This window comes from Schistocerca nitens, chromosome 6, assembly GCF_023898315.1.
Source record: "Schistocerca nitens isolate TAMUIC-IGC-003100 chromosome 6, iqSchNite1.1, whole genome shotgun sequence".
NCBI lineage: Eukaryota > Metazoa > Arthropoda > Insecta > Orthoptera > Acrididae > Schistocerca > Schistocerca nitens.
Window position 1 is genome coordinate 509086878 of NC_064619.1, and position 22620 is coordinate 509109497.

A 22620-nucleotide genomic window follows, 5' to 3' on the forward strand; every position below is an offset into this window, starting at 1 on the left:
CAGTGGTTTTCATACAGAGCGCTACGTGGCGTTACCAATATAAAAACCTAAACAGCTTACTTACATAGCCCCCATGCTCCCCACAAAAAAAATTTACAAATTATTTTGAGCAGTGGCCAATACAGATTTGAAAAAATTTTTCATAATTACAATAACAAAGAAATCAAATGCACTCACTTATCGATACAATGTTGGTCAAAAGCTAAAATTTTCTCACAGTCCATAAGGACAGTCCTGATCTCTCATCACAGTAAAATTGCAGTGTTTTTCTCAAAGTCTGAGCAGTAAAAGACAATGCACACAGAAGTACTGGATTTCCATGCAGTCTTGAAGAAGTAGTGTTGTCCTTCCAACGGAAAGACAGTGCTGACTCGACATGCAGACGGGTAATGGGCCACAACAGAGCAAACCCACCGCAGAGTCAGTCGAAGTTTTGAAGAATATTGGTAGGTAGGTCATCGCAGAACAGACCCACTGTAGTCCTGGTAGAGATTACGGTATTGGTGGGCCACCAGAGGTGCAGACCCACTATAGTCCTTGTAGAGACGGCCAGCAACCATCTGTTGCGACTGTGCAGGTGCACAATCACCATCGAAGAGTCTTGCGGACAATATAGCAAGTCCATAAACCACCACTTGTCCACTCACAAAAAATTTGTTTGAAATGTCCTTAGAACCAGCAATGCTGTTATCCAGTCCCTTGCTGAATTATTAACACACGTGCAAACACTATCAGTCCCTACTTCTCAGATATTGTCCATATACTATGACCAACAGAAACGTGTGCAGTGAAATGTAACTTACAAGTTACTTAATTTGATGAACTGGTGTCAATTACAATTTTATAACATAAGAATACAATAACAAAGGAACAAAATACATCATTAAAAACATAATAATACAGATAACATTTCTAGTAATACAGGCTTTACAAAACAATAGAAATAAGCATATACATTAGTGTTACTGGAATTATGACATAAGTAAATACATAAAAGATCAGAATAACTTTTGAAACATCAACTTCACACATGAGCATTAAAACAGAACGGAATAAATAATATCAAAACGTCTTTACAAAGAAAACAATAATGTCAAAACATCTTTACAAAGAAAATAACATAGTATTAGAAAAATTCTACAACATAACTCTAAAAAAAATGGCTCTGAGCACTATGGGACTCAACTGCTGAGGTCGTTAGTCCCCTAGAACTTAGAACTAGTTAAACCTAACTAACCTAAGGACATCACAAACATCCATGCCCGCAGCAGGATTCGAACCTGCGACCGTAGCGGTCTTGCGGTTCCAGACTGCAGCGCCTTTAACCACACGGCCACTGCGGCCGGCTACAACATAACTCTTATCAGCTAAACACATAAAGACAGGAAAAACACAAATACACAAGGGTACACGAACACATAGAGGGATAACACAAAAGGAAAGGACAGGGTTTGTTTTACTGCAATATTTTGCATGGAGATCTCCCTTCGTTCATCATTATTTCCAAAAAGTCCTATCTAAGCCTGGTTTCTGTATTCTGTTCACATCCTCTTTCAAAAAATAGTTTTTCTCCACTGTACACTACTTTTTTGGCCAAACCATTTTCTTATAGCTTCTCAATGCTTTTCTTCCAATTCATCACAGTTAGTTTCTTATATAGTCTACCCCATCTTAAGCTAACTTAAATCTACTGAGCTCAGATGTATATACCAAGGGACGAGGCAATGCAGCAGCACATAACAAATTAACACAAACAGCAATGACAAAAATTCAAATTGGCAAAGCAAGCAGCAGTAAATAAATTAGCAGAGCAAATGCAATATTACAACTAATATAAGGCAATGTGCAGCAAACAATAAAAATAAATCAGAAGTAAAACTGGATTAACAGAGTAATACAAAGTCAAATTCAGTAACACTATGCCTGGCAAGCAGCAGCAGCAAATGCAATAACTTATACCTAAACATGACAAAGCTCAACCAGAAAAAATAGTACACTAAAGAAAACAACGCAGATAAGGGAAATGTCTGTTCACAACTTAATATCTATGTCATTAAAGTGGTGCACCACAAAAACTAATTCTACAAAAAATTACCAAGTACTTGAAAAGAAAATTATATATGCAGTTACTGTTATTAGTCCCTTCTTATTGTTCTTTCCATTCCAAGAGCTCCTTTTTCGAAGAATGTGGATCATAAAGTAATTATTTAATAGATCTGATGACAGAAAGTGTTCACATTAGCAAATGCATTTAATTTTATTTTATAAAACCAATGCTGCAACACAGCTGGAAACCAGATATTAAACAAAATGAGCAATCTCTCAACTAGAAAGACAATAGATGTAAAATGTTTCTCATCATTTCATTACGCATTTTAGTAAATATCATAAATTAAGAGCTCCACAGTGTAATCATATGTTTTCAAGTTTGAGCATGTCGTATTTGCGATGCTTTCTACAAAGGAATGTCAATAGCGAGGATAATGGCCTTTTTTTTTTTTTTTTTTTTTGCACCTAATGGCTTTCTTTTGTCAGACGACTACCTCTCAGCTGGGCGCCCAAAACGCATTACGTGAAGATCACTTACCTTTCTTGCTGAAATATTTGCGACAGCAGTTTCCAATAGAGTGGCAGTCTCATATAAAAAATTTCACAGGTCAAGAATTTGCGTTACAAATCTGTAGAAACAAAATCCTATTGATATAACAGTGTCGAAAAAATTTTCGTCGGCATTGTAATACATTTACGCATTTACATACATTTCATAACTCTTAAAGTACGATTCTTGATTTCCAACAACATTCTTCACAAACCAGAGTCCCTAACCACTACTCATTATTCCTTACCTTATTCGTCGACACTTCTTCAATAATTCATCATAACACATATGTAGCATAATCAAATAACTCATATAGCTTCAGCTTATTGATCATAAACATACCTCAAAAGCATAATACACATCATCGTCGTAATAATAACACCATAACACCTCAGCCAAATCTCAAAAACGTCATAGCTTTTTGCAATAATTTCAAAACCTAAAAAAAATTCTCTGATCATGTCAAACGTTTCATCTACCTCAAACGTCCTTTAAAAATCATGATCTCATACCAAATAAATCATTCAAAGCCCTCATAGTATCACAATGGTTCTGAAAAATATGAAGGGTTCACACAGTACAGACCAAATACAATTTCATAAGTGTGAAGTTATCCACCTGTGTAATTGCGTAAACATCTGTCACTGACATAGAAAAAAAAGTTTGTTTCTCTGTTAAATAATCAGGTAGCTGTGCATTTTGTGTTGGAGAAATATGGTACCGATGTGTAAAGTTTTATAAGCAAATACCATATTAGCTAGGGCTCCTTGTGCTTGCCACACACATGGTACACAAAGTAAGCGTGTACCCCCCCTGAGGATTAATGTAATAATACCCTCATGTGTTACAGATTATTGCAATGGAATGTAATGTATCACGGAAAAACTTTGTATCATTGTACTTCAAATATCTTTAAAAATAAATGTTTTAAGTACAAAATTAATCACTCAAATCCGTGTACTGTAGCGCTAAACTGTGCGTCTTGTTGTAAGATAATCTCTGTGGAAGTGTCGTAGTTATCGTCCTCCAAAAGCTAAGTTCTGCAGAAGTCAATGTACTTACCTCATCATAAACGAAAGTGAAATTCTATACGTATAGATATCGTAGTTATTACGTACCTTACTGTGATCAAGAAAGTACTATAATGTAACGTATTGCTGTGCTACAGAAAAGGCTGTCTCATTGTAGCTATACCAAAAAAGTTACTAATAAAACATGTTTTACTTTCCAAAATAATACAGAAAAACTGTGCAGATATAAAACAGAAACACTGAAAAAGCAACATTGTAAATTGTCGCTCATTAGTAGCGTCGTGATAAAATCGTGTAGCTGTCACATAAACTAACCACTGTGTCACCTGGTATCTCACAGAAAGTACTTTAAATCCAGAATGTATTTTCAAGTAAACCAAAATGTTGCATTGAAATCTCATTAGCAGTACTGGTAAATGTTCTAAGTATGTGAGCCTTATAGTCGTTACGTGATCGTGCAACTAACAAGCAAGAATGTACAAATAACAAAACTGTATCGTCTGTTCACTATAACAATGCATTCGTAATTTCTGTTTAAATAAGTTCTCTTGGATCTTGACTGAATATTTAACATGAAACATTGTTGCATGTTAACAGATTCTAAGTCTGACAAAGCATACTAGTAATGTAAAGTGAAAAGTTATATGGCAAAGACAAAGTTAAAAGCAGATTATCTTTCAATAAACGGTTTTACATGTGAAATGTGGTGCAAGCCTTTGCTCTTCCTAGTACGCAGAGTTTCAACTTTAACGAAATTATTATGTGGTATACGTCGGTAAAGAATACTGGAATTTTTCTCAAGGTTAGCGTGTATGTTATTTTTCCCTGAGCCAGCGGGCGCACGTGGCTGCCTGCGGTGCGAGTCATTGTCTCTTTCTTTGTTGGCGCGCGTCGTTACTGGGATTAGGAGACCTAACTTCTACAAATTCGCCTTGCCAAGAGTGCCCTGCTCTGTTTGAATCCCGCCAGTTCTGATGAAATTCAGGTCTGTCGTTAGGATTATATCGTCTGTCGTCATGTCGGTAGTTCCTGTAGTTTCTTTCTTGTCGGTTATGTGGTAGAGAATTTCTCCCTGAATCGTAACTGCGTGCTGAATTGTTGCGTCTGAAGTTATTTTGTCTCCCTTGATAGGAATTGTTTTGGTTCCCATATTGTCTGTTTCTATGGTAATCTCTGTCATATTCATTACTACAGAAGTACGATCTTTCTCTGCAATTCTTACTACTGTGCCAACGGTCGTCATACGGGAGGTGTCTGTTTTGTTCACGATTTGCTTTGTAAGAATAGCCTTGTCGTGTCCAGTTATTATTTCTTTCATCGCGGAATTGCCACGGATGTGACCTGTAATTGTAGTGTTCCCGTTTTCGCGTTCCGCGATTGTCAGTGTCAATTTCTAATTCTTGTAAGAGTCCCTGAAAAGCTTCAATGTCATCTTTGCAACGTCCTGCCAAAATAATATGTCGTAAATGTTCAGGCAGTTTGATTAAGCAAATGCGGATGAGTTCTGAGGGCCTCTTACAGCTGGTTCATTCTCTAAGTAGCCACACATAAATTCTAACCTGTGCTCCAATGACCAGTTGGGAGGAAAACACTGAGAGAATTGATGAAGCCATGCTTGTGGATGAATGTCGTTGTCAGAATTCTTAAATGTTTTGAATTTACGTGTAGTAATGAACAGCTTATAGTCGAAATCATCGTGTCGGCGAGTCTCACATCGCTCATTGTTACTTCATTTCGGCGGTTCCATCTCAAAATCCAATGCGCCTTGCCAATTTCTTTCATAATTTCCGAAGTGTCCTGTGTTATTATTTTGTGGTTGTTCCGTATTTCTATGTCCCTCTTCCCGTACTGGAGCGCGAGTGTCCTCTGAAATATGTAATTCTTGTATTACTTGTGCCAACTGATCTTGTACTTCCCGGATTTCTCTTTTGTACAGTGTATTGATTTGATTTTGATTTTGTTTGAATTTTCTAATTTGTTCATACTCTTCAGTGTCCGTGAAGGCTACAGGTCTTGTGTCATTCAGATCATCATCTACCTTTGTAGATAAGTTAGTGAACTGATCTGCAGGTTCGGCTACTTTATCCGTTAGTGAAATTATTTCCTCTGTGTGTTTTTCTGAACCACGTTTCAGAGTGTCCATTTGTGTTGAAATCGTATCTACTGTATCCTTTAAGTTTTCCTGAGTTTTTGCAAGTTGCGTAACTGAATAGGTAGATGCAACTGAGTCAATTTTAGCTTGCAAGGTGTCGTGATTTTCATGAACAATAGTTTGTAGTTCTTTTATGGCTGCTTCGTGATTCTGTAATGCATTTTCATGACGCGAAAAAATAGGTTGGAAATGCTCACAAATTTCTGTTTTTACGTCATTACAGACTTTTTGACATTTCGATTCAATGTTATGTAACTCAGTAGTTAAATCTTCACGTGTTTGTTCAAGTGTGGTGTCGAACTTCCGAAGATTTTGTTCCATTGTGTCCAACTGTTACTGTGTTTGTCTCTGGTATTGTTCCATTGTGTCTAACTTTTGAAGATTTTGTTCCATTGTGTCTAACTTTTGAAGCTTTTGCTTTGTTTGTCTCTGATTTTGTTCCATTGTGTCTAACTTTTGAAGCTTTTGTCCTATTTGTTGCATTAATTGTAATAACAATGCACTGGTGTCTGAAACATGTTCCTCAGTGCTTTTCGGCAGTGAATTTGCACCGGCAACATTCACATTTTGACAAGCGGAAAATGTGTCTTGACTCATTTGAGAAAACGGTGAGAACCCAAAACCTGAGTCTACAGTATTTGCAATATTGTGTTCTGTCATTCCCGATTCCTGAGGCGAGCTGTTGCCGACCGATCGATCGATAATGCTTCCCTGTTCACTACTTGTTTCACTCTCTACGCCATAATTTGCCGCCCGCTCCATTTCCCTATGCACAATTACCAAATCACTAGTTTGAACATTAGTTAATTCATTACACGGTGGCGCTAACACACTGCTTTCGTCTTCACTGTCATTTCTCAGTTTACTTTGGAGCGTAGTATTACGTTTTTCACACGCCATTATTGTCACAATATTTCACACAACACAAAAAAGCACAATTTGAAGAGCAAAATAAGAAAACACATTAACATAGCACTGAAAATAATATGTAGTTAATTGCAAGCGCAGCTGCGAAATACTTGGTGCAAATTTACATGCGTGCCACACCTGTTTTACTGTACAACAATGAAAGACTGCAACTGCAAAGGAGATTCTCTTTACAATTAGGCGTTAGCAATAAACAAAGTCTACACTAATTACACAAACTACAAGAAAAAATCATAAAATTCCAGTGAGGTATCCTCGGCTAAGGGTCGACATATGAAACGTCCCCTTAGAAAAAATTATACATGGCTGTGTTTAAACTGACACACAATATTTTTAGCGCAACGCAATCTGACTTTCAAAAATCCCTACAAAAGAATGGCCCTGACTAACATTAACCTATACGTTTCAATAATCACCTCACAAAAATCTTCGTTACTCGAACTACTGCAATACAGCGAGCGTCACTACTGCCAGCTAAATAAAAGATTCAAACTACTGAAGGCAATTACTACTGATAGGCATAGTTAGCAAATGAAAGATTTTAATAGGAAACAAACAATGTATTTACCTTAATAGTGTTGAAAAATCATAATATACATAGCAGTACATGACATCCAGTCTTACAAATTTCAAAACTCCGCCATCTCTCTCCCCACATCCACTACTGCTGGCGGCTCACCTCCAACTGCGCAACGCTACACGCTGTTCACATCCAGCTGCCGCTGCCCAACACTACAATGGCAGACAACAATACAAACTAGCCACAGACTGCACACAGCACAGCCAGTGATTTTCATACAGAGCGCTACGTGGCGTTACCAATATAAAAACCTAAACAGCCAACTTACTGACTTGCTCCTGGCGGGCGAACAATCTGAGATGAGTTCTCCCAGTTAATAGATTTCCATTTGCTTGTTAATCCGCACTCCTCTCATTGTTCTGTATGTTTACATGAATGAGTTGTAGCTATTCAATTCAAGAGGCACAGGTGAAAATTAAAAGACACCGCCAGAATGAATGTTTCACTCTTCAGCGGAGTGTGTTCTGTTTTGAAACTACTGCTCTGAAACTTCCCATTTAATACAGGGCCCTATGTAGCAGGTAATTCCTTTACATGAAATTACTAGCAGAGCAAAAATTAATTAATTAATTAATTAATTTTGAGTATATTTTGTCCGGGCGTTGACACTGCCCGGTTACTGAACATTATACATGGACTGTTGCAAGCATCTCCTAGCATTTTGGATCACATAGATCCTCATAGATCTCTAACTTGGTTTTGGTGTCTGTAACACAAAGGAATGAATAGAAAAAAGATGTTGAAAAAAAGCTTACCCCCCACGTTCTGGGCGTTAATCGATATCAACTAAGTGATACCGCACATAAAAGAACAGACGACAAATGCATTTTTATTTGACTGTGCGTTTATTCCGTCGGTCTTAGAGGTCGACTGGCAGACTCATGTAAAACACATAGATTATAATTCAAGCTCAATTAGTTGAAGTGAAAGGTAAATTAACTGAAATGTAATTGATGCCCTAACTGTAAGCAGCACATTAAAGGCAATGTCCTTATTGACTGACTGACTCAACATCATTCAGTCCAAACCACTAATGACAGAAACTTGAAATTTGGACAAGGTGTGGATCTTAAACTGTAGCCTTCGTTACAAATGGGATTTTTCTAAATCCCTACAGTAAGGGGGTGAGTAGGGGATGAAGGGGTTTTTGAAAAATGTCACTATTAAGGCAATTTTGAAGCTAGACCTACGAAAATTAGTATTTGGTTTCTCGATCAGGAATAAAGAAATAGGTGTTGGAGCATTTTTGAAAATTTAACACTATGGCGGTGAAGTAGTGGGTGAAAGCTGTTATGAAAATATATTATTATTAAAGAAATACAAAAGTATTTGAGTTCTCGATTACAAATAAAAGAAACAAACTTGTTTCAGTGCTTTTATATATTGAGCCCATAAGGGAGTGATATAAGATATGAGATTTCGTATGAAAATATTTTATTATGGAAGCATTTTTAAAGCAAAACCTATGAAAAATGAAATGTGGCTTCTCAGTTAGAAATAAAAAAAAATGCGTATTTCACTGTTTTTACAAATTCAACCCATATGAGGTTGAAACGGAGTATGAAAGTTTTTATGGAAAGCATTTTCGAAGCTAAATCTACGAAAATTTGTATTTAGCTTCTTTGTTAGAAATAAAACATACGCATGTCACTATTCTTGGAGATTCAACACCCAAGGTGGTGAAATAGGGGGAGAAAAGTTTTATGGCATCTTTCATTACGAAAGCATTTTTAAAGCTAAGTTCTTGAAAACTGCTGTTTGGCTCCTCGATTAAAGATGAAAAAATACGTTATTCAATGTTTTTGGAAATTCAACGCGTAAGGGGGCGAAGTGTGGTCAGTTTGTTTCAATGATGCATCATTGACCAGCCCAAACCGCTAAGGATAGAAACTTGAAGTTTTGAGGGGGTGTTCATCTCATAAAGTAGCGTCATTTAAGAAGGGATTGTCCGGAATTCCACTCGTAAGGAGATGAAAGGAATGAAAGGCTTTTGAAATGTATGTTGCTATTAAGGAATTTTGAAGCTAGAACTATATAAACTGGTATTTGGTTTCTCAGTCAGAAAATAATAAATATGTGTTTCAGCATTTTTGGAAGTTCGGTGAAAGTTTTTTTGAAAATAAATAATTACTGCAGAACTACTAAAGGATTTTTAAGGCTACATCTACAACTGGTATTTTACTTCTCAGTTAGGATAAAAAACTAGGTCTTTGAGAGTTTCTGGAAATTCAGCCCCTATGGGAATGCAATAGAGGACGATAATTTTTAAGAAAATATTTTGTTACATTAAAAGAATTCAAATCAAAATTTGTACAAATTGGTATTTCATTTCGCAGTTACATATAAAGAAATGTTTGTGAGGGGATGACAGTTGCTATGGAAATATCTCCACAAGAACGCAACAGGCATGATTCACCAAAATTTTGGACTCCTGCCACCAGAATCACTTCTTGGTCAGAAGTACATACCGAAAAGACCATGCTTATGAGGCCTTAATTCCCTTAGAAGGTGTTCCAATTTGTAAACAACATGAAACTTCGATTAAATAAAATAAAAAAAAATCTCCGCTAGCCATACGGTCCACACAAGTGAAGCAACTGGCGCTAAGCCAATCAATTATGTTCAGCAAGAATCATGGACATCTTATGAATCACATACTAAATCTTTGCTGGACTGAGAATGTTGTTTATACATTCACTCATCAATTAGTACAAGCCTTAAATAATAAAAAATCACCAATTGGCATTTTTTGTCATGTTTCCATGGCGTTTGATCTTGCAGATCATGTTAATGTCTTAGAAAAAGAAATTCGTGGCTTTACGCACAGCTGCTTTGAATCATAAAAACAGAATGCAAACAGCTGAACCGAGTAATTCAGGTAATGTAGGAAGGTTAGAAAATTTTAGTGCCTGGGAAGAAATCACAGAGTCCCACAGGATTCAACTGTGGTTCCACTCATATTCGTTATACGTGTGAATGACTTTCACTTAAATTCAACAAGCGTAATTGGCATTTTTTGCAGGCGATATTAATGTTATAATAAATCCTATTTAAGAAAAAGCAAAAGCGTAATTGATTTTTTTGCAGACGGTGTTAGTTTTATAATAAATCCCACTGGAGAGAAAGCAAAAGAAGATATGTTAAACGATATTTTCCAAAGAATTATGAAGTAATTCTCAGAAAATGGACTGTCACTAAATTTTGAAAAAACACGCTGTATCCAGTTCTATACAACAAACAGGGTAGAATGCTCTAAATTTTCGGGTACACATTTTGATGAAAACTTGAAATGGAAAAGTATATTACTGAACTTCTCACACAGTGAAGTTGAGCTACTTTTGCTGTTTGTGTAATTGTTAATTTTAAAAACAAACGAGTCAACCTCCTGACATATCTTGCTAATTTCCACTCAGTATCGTCTTATGGAATAATTTTATGGGAGAACTCATTACTTAGACAGGAAATACGGAGTGCACAAAGGCAAGCACTAAGAATAGTATGTGGTACTCACTCACAGGCGTCACCTAGGCACCTCTTCCAGGAACTAGGTATTTTAACTGTGTCGTCGGAAAACATACTCCTATCTACGCTGGTAAAATTCGTCATAAATAATCCACGGAAATCTCAGAAGAACAGTTACGTCCATACCTATCACACTGGAGGGAAAACATAACCCTTATTGCCCATAATTAAACGCGTCAGTGGTCAGAAACGAGTTCAATATGCAGCAACAAAAACCGTTTATCATTAGCCCAATAACGTAAAATGTCTGGCAGGAAGCAAATTAAGTTTTCAATATAAAATCATTTCTCCTGGTCAACTCCTTCTAAAAGGGTCCCTCCAAAAGAAATGCACACTACTTTTTTTTAAATCCATCTTTTATTCTACATGTTTGAAAGTTTTACAGTGTGTAGATACATCCTTTAGGAACAATATTTTCACTCTCCACATAATTTTCATCCCTCTCAACTGCCTTACGCCATCTTGGAACCAGCGCCTGTATACCCGTACGGTAAAATTCTGGACCAACCTGTTGGAGCCACTGTTTGGCAGTGTGCACAAGGGAGTCATCATCTTCAAACCTTGTTCCGCGAAGAGAGTCTTCCAGCTTCCCAACGAGATCATAGTCACATGGAGCCAGGTCAGGACTGTAAGGCGGGTGTTTCAGTGTTTTCCATCCGAGTTTTGTGATCGCTTCCATGGTTTTTTGACTGACATGTGGCCGTACATTGTCGTGCAACAACAAAACATCCTGCTTTTGCCGATGTGGTCGAACACGACTCAGTCGAGCTTGAAGTTTCTTCAGTGTCGTCACATATGCATCAGAATTTATGGTGGTTCCACTTCGCATGATGTCCACGTGCAATAATCCTTCAGAATCTAAAAACACTGTAGCCATAACTTTTCCAGCAGAAGGTGTGGTTTTGAATTTTTTTTTTTTTCTTGGGTGAATTTGTGTGATGCCACTCCATTGATTGCCTCTTCGTCTCTGGTGAAAAATGATGGAGCAAAGTTTCATCACCTGTCACAATTCTTCCAAGAAATTCATCTCCACCATTCTCGTACTGTTCCAAACGTTCGCTGCATACCGTTTTTCTTGTTTCTTTTTGAGCCACTGTCAACATCCTGGGAACCCACGTGGCACAAACTTTTTTAAATGCCAACACTTTCAGTAGTCTGCAAACACTTCCTTCACCTATCCCAACGTAGTGTGACAATTCGTTCACTGTGATGCGCCTGTCAGCAGTCACCAATTCGTTAACACTCTGCACATTGTCTGTAGTGTGTACTGTACGAGGCCTGCCGCTGCGAGGACAATCCTCAATGTTGCCGTGCCCGTTTTCATCACGTAACCTGCTTGCCCACCGACTAACTGTACTGCGATCGACAGCAGCATCTCCATACACCTTTTTCAACCTCTTGTGGATGTTTACCACTGTCTCGTTTTCACAGCACAGGAATTCTATGACAGCACGTTGGTTCAAAAAATGGTTCAAATGGCTCTGAGTACTATGGTACTTAACTTCTGAGGTCATCAGTCCCCTAGAACTTAGAACTACTTAAACCTAACTAACCTAAGGACATCACACACATCCATGCCAGAGGCAGGATTCGAACCTGCGACCGTAGCGGCCGCGCGGTTCCAGACTGTAGCGCCTAGAACCGCTCGGCCACTCCGGCCGGCACACGTTGCTTCTGACGGACGACAAGTTTAGCAGCCACCTTGAAGACATGTTGTGACGGCGCCACTCATGGGAACAGGTTGAATTAAGTTTGAAAACAAGCGGGAAGGATGTATCGACACACTGTAAACCTTCACAAATGCAGAATGAAAACTATATTTTTACAAAAATAGTGCGCATTTCTTTTGGAGTGACCCTCGTATTTCAAAGACATATTTCGCCTTAAGCTGTGGTGGCCCGTTAAAAATAAACAAATAAATAAACACGTTGTTTTTAACTGCAGTTGCATAAGATGGACTACAATAATAATGTTTTCATTAATTTTAACTGTCATCGTCTATACATATCCTGTCTCCCGACTCGTAACACATCGTCTCGATAAAAGAACCGTTCACATGATCTATGGAACATGTGAGTAACTAAATAACTCGTCGCTGACTGCAAGCAAACTCTTTTCTCCTTGGATGGTTCTTCTCAAAGTGAGCGAGCTCGTGCCGCTCTGAACGTTCCCTGGCCCTTCCGCTAGGAAAAGTTATTGTAGTCAGTGCCCATGGCAGTGCTGTGCTGGTCGTTCAGGCATAACAGTGGATGCTGACTCAAACGGAATTCGCCCGCTTGGATCGTTCCAGAGCAGAGAAAGACGGAGATCCTGCCGCGAAGCGAGCTTCCTGGTCTTGGCGGCGCATAGATAGGGTTGCTTTGGGTGACGAACGTGGCTTCCCCGTTCCCGGGCAACATGTGACGCTTACAAACCGTGCGCCTGTTCCTACAGCAGAGCGGAGTCTTACGCTAGTAGTGCAATTAAAAAAATTTGAACATTTGAACACTCGCAGACCTCTTCTGTCTAGCATACCTTTGGCGTGTTTTCCGATTGAACCTCGCCACACCAATCCGTTGTTCGTACACTACAATTTAGCTGTGTCAGTTAAATGATCCAACAGGTGTTGGCTATCAACACAGAGTTCGGAAAATCGTGTCTCAATCAATATCTTATTTAACACATTATCAGTTCCGCGTTCTGGTCCTGGCGCATCATTCAGTACCCTGTCATCCTCAACCATTGACGTCATTTAGATTCGGTATGAAGAGTGACGGGTTAGCAGAAAGCTATTCCGGCCATTGGCAGTGTCCCAGATCTTGGAGCCACCTACTGCTTCTCACACAAGTTGCTCCAGTCTCCTTTTCAGTAGTCCTTTCACCAAGCAAAAATCCCAGATAGTACAGGGAAACGAACCCAACATGTGATCACTCAACTAAGTAGAGCATTCCACATTACTTCGAATTGAACCTGAATGTAGACAAGTGTAATGTGCTGCGAATACATAGAAAGAAAGATCCTTTAGAATTTAGCTACAATATAGCAGGTCAGCAAGTGGAAGCAGTTAATTCCAAAATTTATCTGGGAGTGCTTTAAAATGAATTGACAAAATAAAATTAATCGTCGGTAAAGCAGATGGCAGACTGAGATTCACTGTAAGAATCCTAAGGAAATGCAGTCACAGACAAAGGAAGTAGGTTACAGTACACTTATTCGCCCTCTGCTTGAATACTGCTCAGCAGTGTGGGATCCGTACCAGATAGGGTTGATAGAAATAGAGAAGATCCAACGGAGAGCAGCGCGCTTCGTTACAGGTTCATTTATCAATCGCGAAAGCGTTACGGAGATGATAGATAAACTCGAGTGGAAGACCCTGCAAGAGAGACGCTCAGTAGGTCGGTACGGGCTTTTGTTGAAGTTTCGAGAACATACCTTCACTGAGGAGTCAAGCAGTATATCGCTCCCCCCTACGTATATCTCGAGAAGAGACCATAAGGATAAAATCAGAGATATTAGAGCGCACACAGAGGTATACCGACAATCTTTCTTTCCACGAACAATACGAGACTGGAATAGAAGGGAGAACCGATAGAGGTGCTCAAGGTACCCTCCGCCACACACCGTCAGGTGGCTTGCGGAGTATGGATGTAGATGTAGATGTAATTCACTGAGTGCGAATTCATTCACATCAGCTGTGTTAGGTATAGATTTACTATTAGAGGTGGTAGCAGTATCGTGTACCCGGGTGTAAAAGGACATTGCTTTGGCGGAGTTGTCATTTGTACTCATGCGATTCACGGGAAAGGTTTCCCGCCGTGATTCTGCCCGCACGACGGGAGTGGCAGTTGGAACCAGTGGCATGCGGCATTCCAATTCGGAAATCTCTCACCACCGACAAAGCAGTGACCGACGGCCGGATTTCACTTAACGACCGAGATCAGCGGCGTTTGCTTAAACTTGTCAGTGCTAACAGACAAGCAATACTGCGTGAAATAACTGCAGAAATTAATGTGCGACATATGACAAACGCATTCATTAGGAGAGTGCGGCGAAATTTGGTGTTAATGGGCTTTGGCAGCAGATGATCGAAGCGAGAGCCTTTTCTAACAGCGCAACATCGTCTGCTGCGCCTGTCCTGTGGTCGTGACCATATCGGTTGGACCCTAGACGACTGGAAAAACGTGACCTGGTGAAATGAGCCCCGATTTCAGTTGATAAGAGCTAATGGTAGTGTGATGCAGACCCCACGAAGCCATCGACCCAAGTTCTAAACAAGACTCTGCGCAAACTGGTGGTGGCTCCATAACAGTGTGGGCTGTGTTTACATGGAATGAACAGGGTCCTATAGAGACAATTTGCAGCCATTCATAGACGTCATGTTCCCAAACAACGATGAAATTTTTGTCCATGACAATGTACAATGTCACAATTGTTCCCGCTTGTTTTTGAAAAACACTGTGGACAATCCCTGCGAATTGGGGACATAATTGAGAGGTCAGTTCGTGTGCAAAATCTTGCACCGGCAACAGTGCCGCAATTATGGACGGCTATGGAGGCAACATGCTGATTTCTGCAGGGGACTTCCAACGACTTGTTGAGTCCATGCCACATCGAGCTGCTGCACTACGCCATGAAGAGGGAGATACGACACGATTTTAGGAGGTATTCCATGACTTCTGTCACCTCAGTGTATACCTAAAACAACTGATGTTTAGAAATTCGCTGTTTGCAAATTAATTTCGAAGTATTTCATATAGTTGTGGATCTTCAAATGTGTCTATCCTTTCAGATTTGCATTTATCTTAATCAAAAATTATTCTATGATGTGGGTACAGAAATTTTATGAACATTCGACTACCCACAAACGCTTGGATACAGTGAAAGTTAAATAAAAGCTATGGAAGGTACTCCAACTGTACAAAATTTAGCAGTAATGTAGCTAATAGTATAGAAATGAACAGATCGCAAAGGACACCTGAAGATTGAATGCATAAATTTTCCCTGTTGGTTTTACTGTCTTGACTCCTTTCTTTAATTGTGGCTCTAGTATTCTGACTTAGGGCACGAGGTAGATGTCTGGTGGGATAGGAGAAGCATTTCATAGCTAGTAATTGACTAGCAACAATGGACAGCTGGGTATCACTACACTGTGTGCCATTTCCTGGAATGATCACCAAACCTCTTCGCAGAGAACATTAATCATAGGTTACGGCCCTGTAATTATCGGATGGCGGCTATTTGTTGCCAGCGCATCTATTGAATTTTTCTCTCTTTCTCCCTTCAATTGGATTAATAAAACGCTATATCTTGGACACGAAATTGCCTCTCTACGCTAAAAATGAGTGAACCGAGCTCACTGCTACTGAACATTTTCAGAATACCCGTGAAAATAGGTCACCACACTTGAGTCTGATCTAATGATTACACAGTTTACTCACCGAAGAGCAGCTGGTGGTTACGGGAGGTTGGAGATGTAAGCATTGGAAGGTAAGTACAAAAGATAAACAACGCCCAGAAATAAGGTTTGGCAGCAGATGATCGAAGCGAGAGCCTTTTCTAACAGCGCAACATCGTCTGCTGCGCCTGTCCTGTGGTCGTGACCATATCGGTTGGACCCTAGACGACTGGAAAAACGTGACCTGGTGAAATGAGCCCCGATTTCAGTTGATAAGAGCTAATGGTAGTGTGATGCAGACCCCACGAAGCCATCGACCCAAGTTCTAAACAAGACTCTGCGCAAACTGGTGGTGGCTCCATAACAGTGTGGGCTGTGTTTACATGTTATTAAAAACGTGAGAGTGAATTCATAGAAATTTACAGCAAATGTACAAAACGTGGGGTAAAAACTGAAATATTTGGACAAAACGCTATCAAAATATTTCTAAGGTTTCCATGGTGGGAAATATCGTTTTCAAAACCAATTCATTGTCAGCACGAATAAAATGTCAATATGGATGATGTTGAACTAAAGAATAGACCATGGAACACTGAAATATAGCAATAGAGCACCTTGCGTCCTGCAACGCCGTAAAAGAAGAGGTAATTTGTTCTTATGCAGCACAAAGAGTCAGATAGTTGGGCTGAGAGCTTATAAACGGGAAATGTGCCACACCTAAGGTCATTATATTAAGTAGTTCATTAACCAGAGGATAAATGCTCCAGTGGGAGCATAGTAAAGGCGAATGTGTTCATCTTTAAAAGATTCTGACAGAAAAGTGGGGAACGTGCTGCCTCAACCCTCATTCCGCTTTCCTGATAAAAAATTTTGGCCTAAGAACATATGCGTTCTCTTTTAACACAGAACTTATTAAATACTTTTACAATTTCTCTCTTTGTAGCTAAGCCTTATCATCTTTCTCTCGCAGCCACTGTATACATATCTCTCTCCAAATGCCTTCGTTTTTCTCCTACTGATATACAGTGTATCCCACAAGTAGGTGGGCAGTGTATATTCTGAACATAAACGCTGCCTCGGCATCCATCGGCATTTTCATGTGGTGTCATATTACACCTCATGCAGTTGTGGCGGTCATATTCAAGGTCACTGGCGACACCTAGTATGATCACCCAGTGGGTGGGACAGAAGGGGGAGGTCGGTCAATGGCCACACAGCCACAACCCGCCCCCTGTTCTGCTCTCGTCCAAAGGAATCATTGAGTTCTGTGCTCTGCAGCCTCCCTCCTGTGATCAATTTTTATTGCTGTCAGCACTTACAACAAATTATTCTCGTTACCATAGGTAACTAAATGATCAAGTGGCATGCATGTGTTGTGACGTTTTTGCAAACGTAGCTTTATAGCATGCATCACGGACGCCCCTTCGAGTATCACTATCCTCGACACCGATTGCGTGACTTGAGGCAGGACGTGGGATACAGAGATAATGTTGCTGCACATTGCATCTCCTGACGTGTGTTTTGCGGCACCTCAATGAGGAGGGAAGACTTATTCTTCATTAACAATAAAAGCAATCGTTACAATAATGTTTTGCAAAGGTCTTTAAAGCTTTGTTAAAATACATAATAAGAGGTATCGGTAAATCACTGAACCAGTCGTGTGAGAACTTTTAAAAACTATCGATGTCATTACATACCAGTTACAATTTAAACAAAAACTAAGTTTTCGAACAGTCACAAGTCGCACTCTTGTATTTTTTTTATTATGACCGGTTTCACTCTTTAAATGAACAAGAGCATCATCAGAATATACACTGTAAAAGATACAAATTGAGACAATACGGAAAAGTTACACTGACATTACGTGAAGTAAATATTCTACTTCCAGTGTGGTGACTTACGTTGTTGGCTGACAGCATTGAAGATTACCTTTAAAGTTGGCTGCGGCTCTAAAGATTAATCTGCCTGTACTATAGTACTTAAACATACATTTAAAGTACTTTAAACTACAGTAGTAAATTATGACATTGACATTGACACCACCAAAGCTGAAATTGAATGGGTAACACACAGACATACATTACTAGATTGGCAAAGACGCAGCTTTTACTGAAGACTGACGTTTGGTGAGGTAAGATGGCGGCGATAGGAAATTTGTGTGTGATGCCAACATGATTTTCTGAAATGAAACGGCGTGGTGAATTTAACGAGGTGGTTTAAGAATTTCTGCAGTTGAGAAAATATTTGCGTACTGGTAAGTTTAACACATTCATTGTAGAATCGTGTTATGAGAAGAGAATCAAGTTACATATATAAACGTGTAAAGCAGACGGTAGTTTTCACAAGAACACTCAAATGAATAAAGACACTTGTTATCGACGACAAATAGCACGTTCTACTTACAGAAGCACTTTCATAACGAGCACATTGTTCGAAGAAAAGCGGAAGTTGATCAAAACTAGCTAAAGCACATCATTAATCTAACTCTGTTAATACTACATTATTAAGCCCCCTAAGATATACATAAACTGTTTAAATACCACTGGCATATCGGATAAGGCGCACTGTAACATAATTATTTAGACTTACAGTACAAAAGTAAAAACACGTAAGATGTTTCTAGTTATGCGTGCATTGGGGACACGATCCTTTCCGTGCATCTTCTGTCTGCTGTAGGAAAAACTGCAGTTAAACAAGAGGCTTGTATTGACCATTATTTCAAAACTCTAAAGGTAACGTACTAGTATGAGTTTATTCCCGTTTCTTATGAGTGTTTTATCACTAAATAAAAGATGTTTACGCGTCCTTCGCGCGAGCCGCCATATTTCAATCCCAAACTGCTGGCTTCAGTGATACTGTATACGGTATTGCGAGTCTAGTAATGTATGTCTGTGGTACAGCAGTACCGGTAACGTCCATGGTATAGTCAGTCCTAAGATAGTTTACAGCTACAGAAAAAGAAAGTTACATTAAGCACCTTTATGGGCGTGTGTATAGACATCTTAGATCTGTTCAGATCTGCTTACTTTAAAAAAATAGGAGTATATCTTAAAAAATTAAAATATATTTCAAAATACATTATAAAAAGATACATATTTAAAAATGTCAATACAAAATGCATTCAAAACAACCTTTTTTAAAAATATTTCTTTTAGGATGATATGGCAGGTATTATACACTCCTGGAAATTGAAATAAGAACACCGTGAATTCATTGTCCCAGGAAGGGGAAATTTTATTGACACATTCCTGGGGTCAGATACATCACATGATCACACTGACAGAACCACAGGCACATAGACACAGGCAACAGAGCATGTACAATGTCGGCACTAGTACAGTGTATATCCACCTTTCGCAGCAATGCAGGCTGCTATTCTCCCATGGAGACGATCGTAGAGATGCTGGATGTAGTCCTGTGGAACGGCTTGCCATGCCATTTCCACCTGGCGCCTCAGTTGGACCAGCGTTCGTGCTGGACGTGCAGACCGCGTGAGACGACGCTTCATCCAGTCCCAAACATGCTCAATGGGGGACAGATCCGGAGATCTTGCTGGCCAGGGTAGTTGACTTACACCTTCTAGAGCACGTTGGGTGGCACGGGATACATGCGGACGTGCATTGTCCTGTTGGAACAGCAGGTTCCCTTGCCAGTCTAGGAATGGTAGAACGATGGGTTCGATGACGGTTTGGATGTACCGTGCACTATTCAGTGTCCCCTCGACGATCACCAGTTGTGTACGGCCAGTGTAGGAGATCGCTCCCCACACCATGATGCCGGGTGTTGGCCCTGTGTGTCTCGGTCGTATGCAGTCCTGATTGTGGCGTTCACCTGCACGGCGCCAAACACGCATGCGACCATCATTGTCACCAAGGCAGAAGCGACTCTCATCGCTGAAGACGACACGTCTCCATTCGTCCCTCCATTCACGCCTGTCGCGACACCACTGGAGGCGGGCTGCACGATGTTGGGGCGTGAGCGGAAGACGGCCTATCGGTGTGCGGGACCGTAGCCCAGCTTCATGGAGACGGTTGCGAATGGTCCTCGCCGATACCCCAGGAGCAACAGTGTCCCTAATTTGCTGGGAAGTGGCGGTGCGGTCCCCTACGGCACTGCGTAGGATCCTACGGTCTTTGCGTGCATCCGTGCGTCGCTGCGGTCCGGTCCCAGGTCGACGGGCACGTGCACCTTCCGCCGACCACTGGCGACAACATCGATGTACTGTGGAGACCTCACGCCCCACGTGTTGAGCAATTCGGCGGTACGTCCACCCGGCCTCCCGCATGCCCACTATACGCCCTCGCTCAAAGTCCGTCAAATGCACATACGGTTCACGTCCACGCTGTCGCGGCATGCTACCAGTGTTAAAGACTGCGATGGAGCTCCGTATGCCACGGCAAACTGGCTGACACTGACGGCGGCGGTGCACAAATGCTGCGCAGCTAGCGCCATTCGACGGCCAACACCGCGGTTCCTGGTGTGTCCGCTGTGCCGTGCGTGTGATCATTGCTTGTAGAGCCCTCTCGCAGTGTCCGGAGCAAGTATGGTGCGTCTGACACACCGGTGTCAATGTGTTCTTTTTTCCATTTCCAGGAGTGTATTTTGGTTGCTTATCTACAGCACTTCATCAAATAGCTGTAAGGCCATGTAGAACAGATTTGTTTTGTTCATTTAATAAATTTTGCGAGTTTTTCTTCTTTACTATGAAAATTTCCTATTCTTCCAAAACATTTAACAGTGGACCGTTATCCGCGGTGTGGATAATTTCCATACTATCTTGTATCTCACCTAATATATGTTTAATTGTTCTCAAACGCTGTACGATTTGAATATAAATTGCAGTGTTCCTTGTTGTTGTTGCTGTGGTCTTCAGTCCAGAGACTGGTTTGATGAAGCCCTCGATGCTACTCTATCCTGCGCAAGCTTCTTCATCTCCACGTAACTACTGCAACCTACATCCTTCTGAATCTGTTTATTCATTTCTTGGCCTCCCTCTACGATTTTTACCCTTCTGGCTGCCCTCCAATACTAAATTGGTGATCCCTTGATGCCTCAGAACATGTCCTACCAACCGATCCCTTCTTCTAATCAAGTTGTTCCACAAGTTCCTCTTCTCCCCAATTCTACTGAGTACCTTCCACATTATTTACTTCATCTACCCATCTAATCCTCAGCATTCTTCTATAGCACCACATTTTGAAAGCTTCTATTCTTTATTTCCTTACTATGTGTTTTAAATGCCTTACAGCTGGCCAGTGTACGTGCTCTGACAATTTTGGCACTTCATTTTATATACTTCTGAATTCGTCTTTATGAACATTCTCATTCTGTAATACAGAAGTTGCTTTTTCGAAATGCCAAAGTTCTGTCTTGGAAAACATCTTGCAGCTCGGTCTTTTATAGAACCTTTATGTGAGTGTAATATACCTTTTATTTTCTGCTGGCGTGCCTGCACCAATGTTTATCTTTCGTTCAATATTTCTATGTATAGCGTGGTACTATTTCTTTATATCGCGTTCTTGATAGTTGTTCCTTAATGCTATCTTTTTGATTGTCTGTAATCCTGATGCTCTGAGTTCGTCTTTGAGTGGTAACCGTAACATTCTATATAAAGCTGAATAGAAATATACTTTTCGTGCTAGGTTGGATGATTTGAATTATGCCCAAACATTGCACCTGAATATGTAGGCTTCCTGTAAACTTTGAAAATATCTCTCCCATTCGACCTACTAATTGACAAATCGAGAAAAATTATGCTATTATCAGTTTCAAGTTCACTGTGAATTTAATTTTTGGGTGCATTTGGTTGAGTCTGTGTTACTTCACTTAAATCTTGCTTGGTTCCTTTAAACAGAACTATACTATCTTCAGCATACCAGTGATAACATAATTTTTTCTACTTTACATCGGGGAATTTATTAAAAATCTAATTTTCAGGTCATTATGAAAAATTTCTGATAAGATGCTCGATAAACTATTACTCATCGCTAGACCATCTCCCATTTTTCCATTAAAGGTAAAGTACCTGAATTCAAGGCTAAATTGCAAAAAGTCTAACAGCTCTATAATCTCACCTAGTATCATAGTTCTATGCTGTAGTAAATTACGTTTAATTATTTCTAATGTTTCATCAATGCGCATGTTCGTAAACATATTAGTAACATCCCAAGAAGCGAAAATCGCATCGTCTGAGGCATTCATATTTCCTACAATGTTAGCAGACTTGATGTTCTTATTTGTGCTGAATGTTTCGTCAAATTTGTACATACTTTTAAGATTTTTGTTGAGTATGTAATTGAGTTCACTACTGGTAGCTATGAAAACTACTTGCAAGTTAGTGTATAGTTATCACCATGATTCTGTGGATGAAGCACCACCATCACAAGAACTCTTGTAGCAACTGACTCGTCCTGAAATGAAATAGGAAACCGGGAA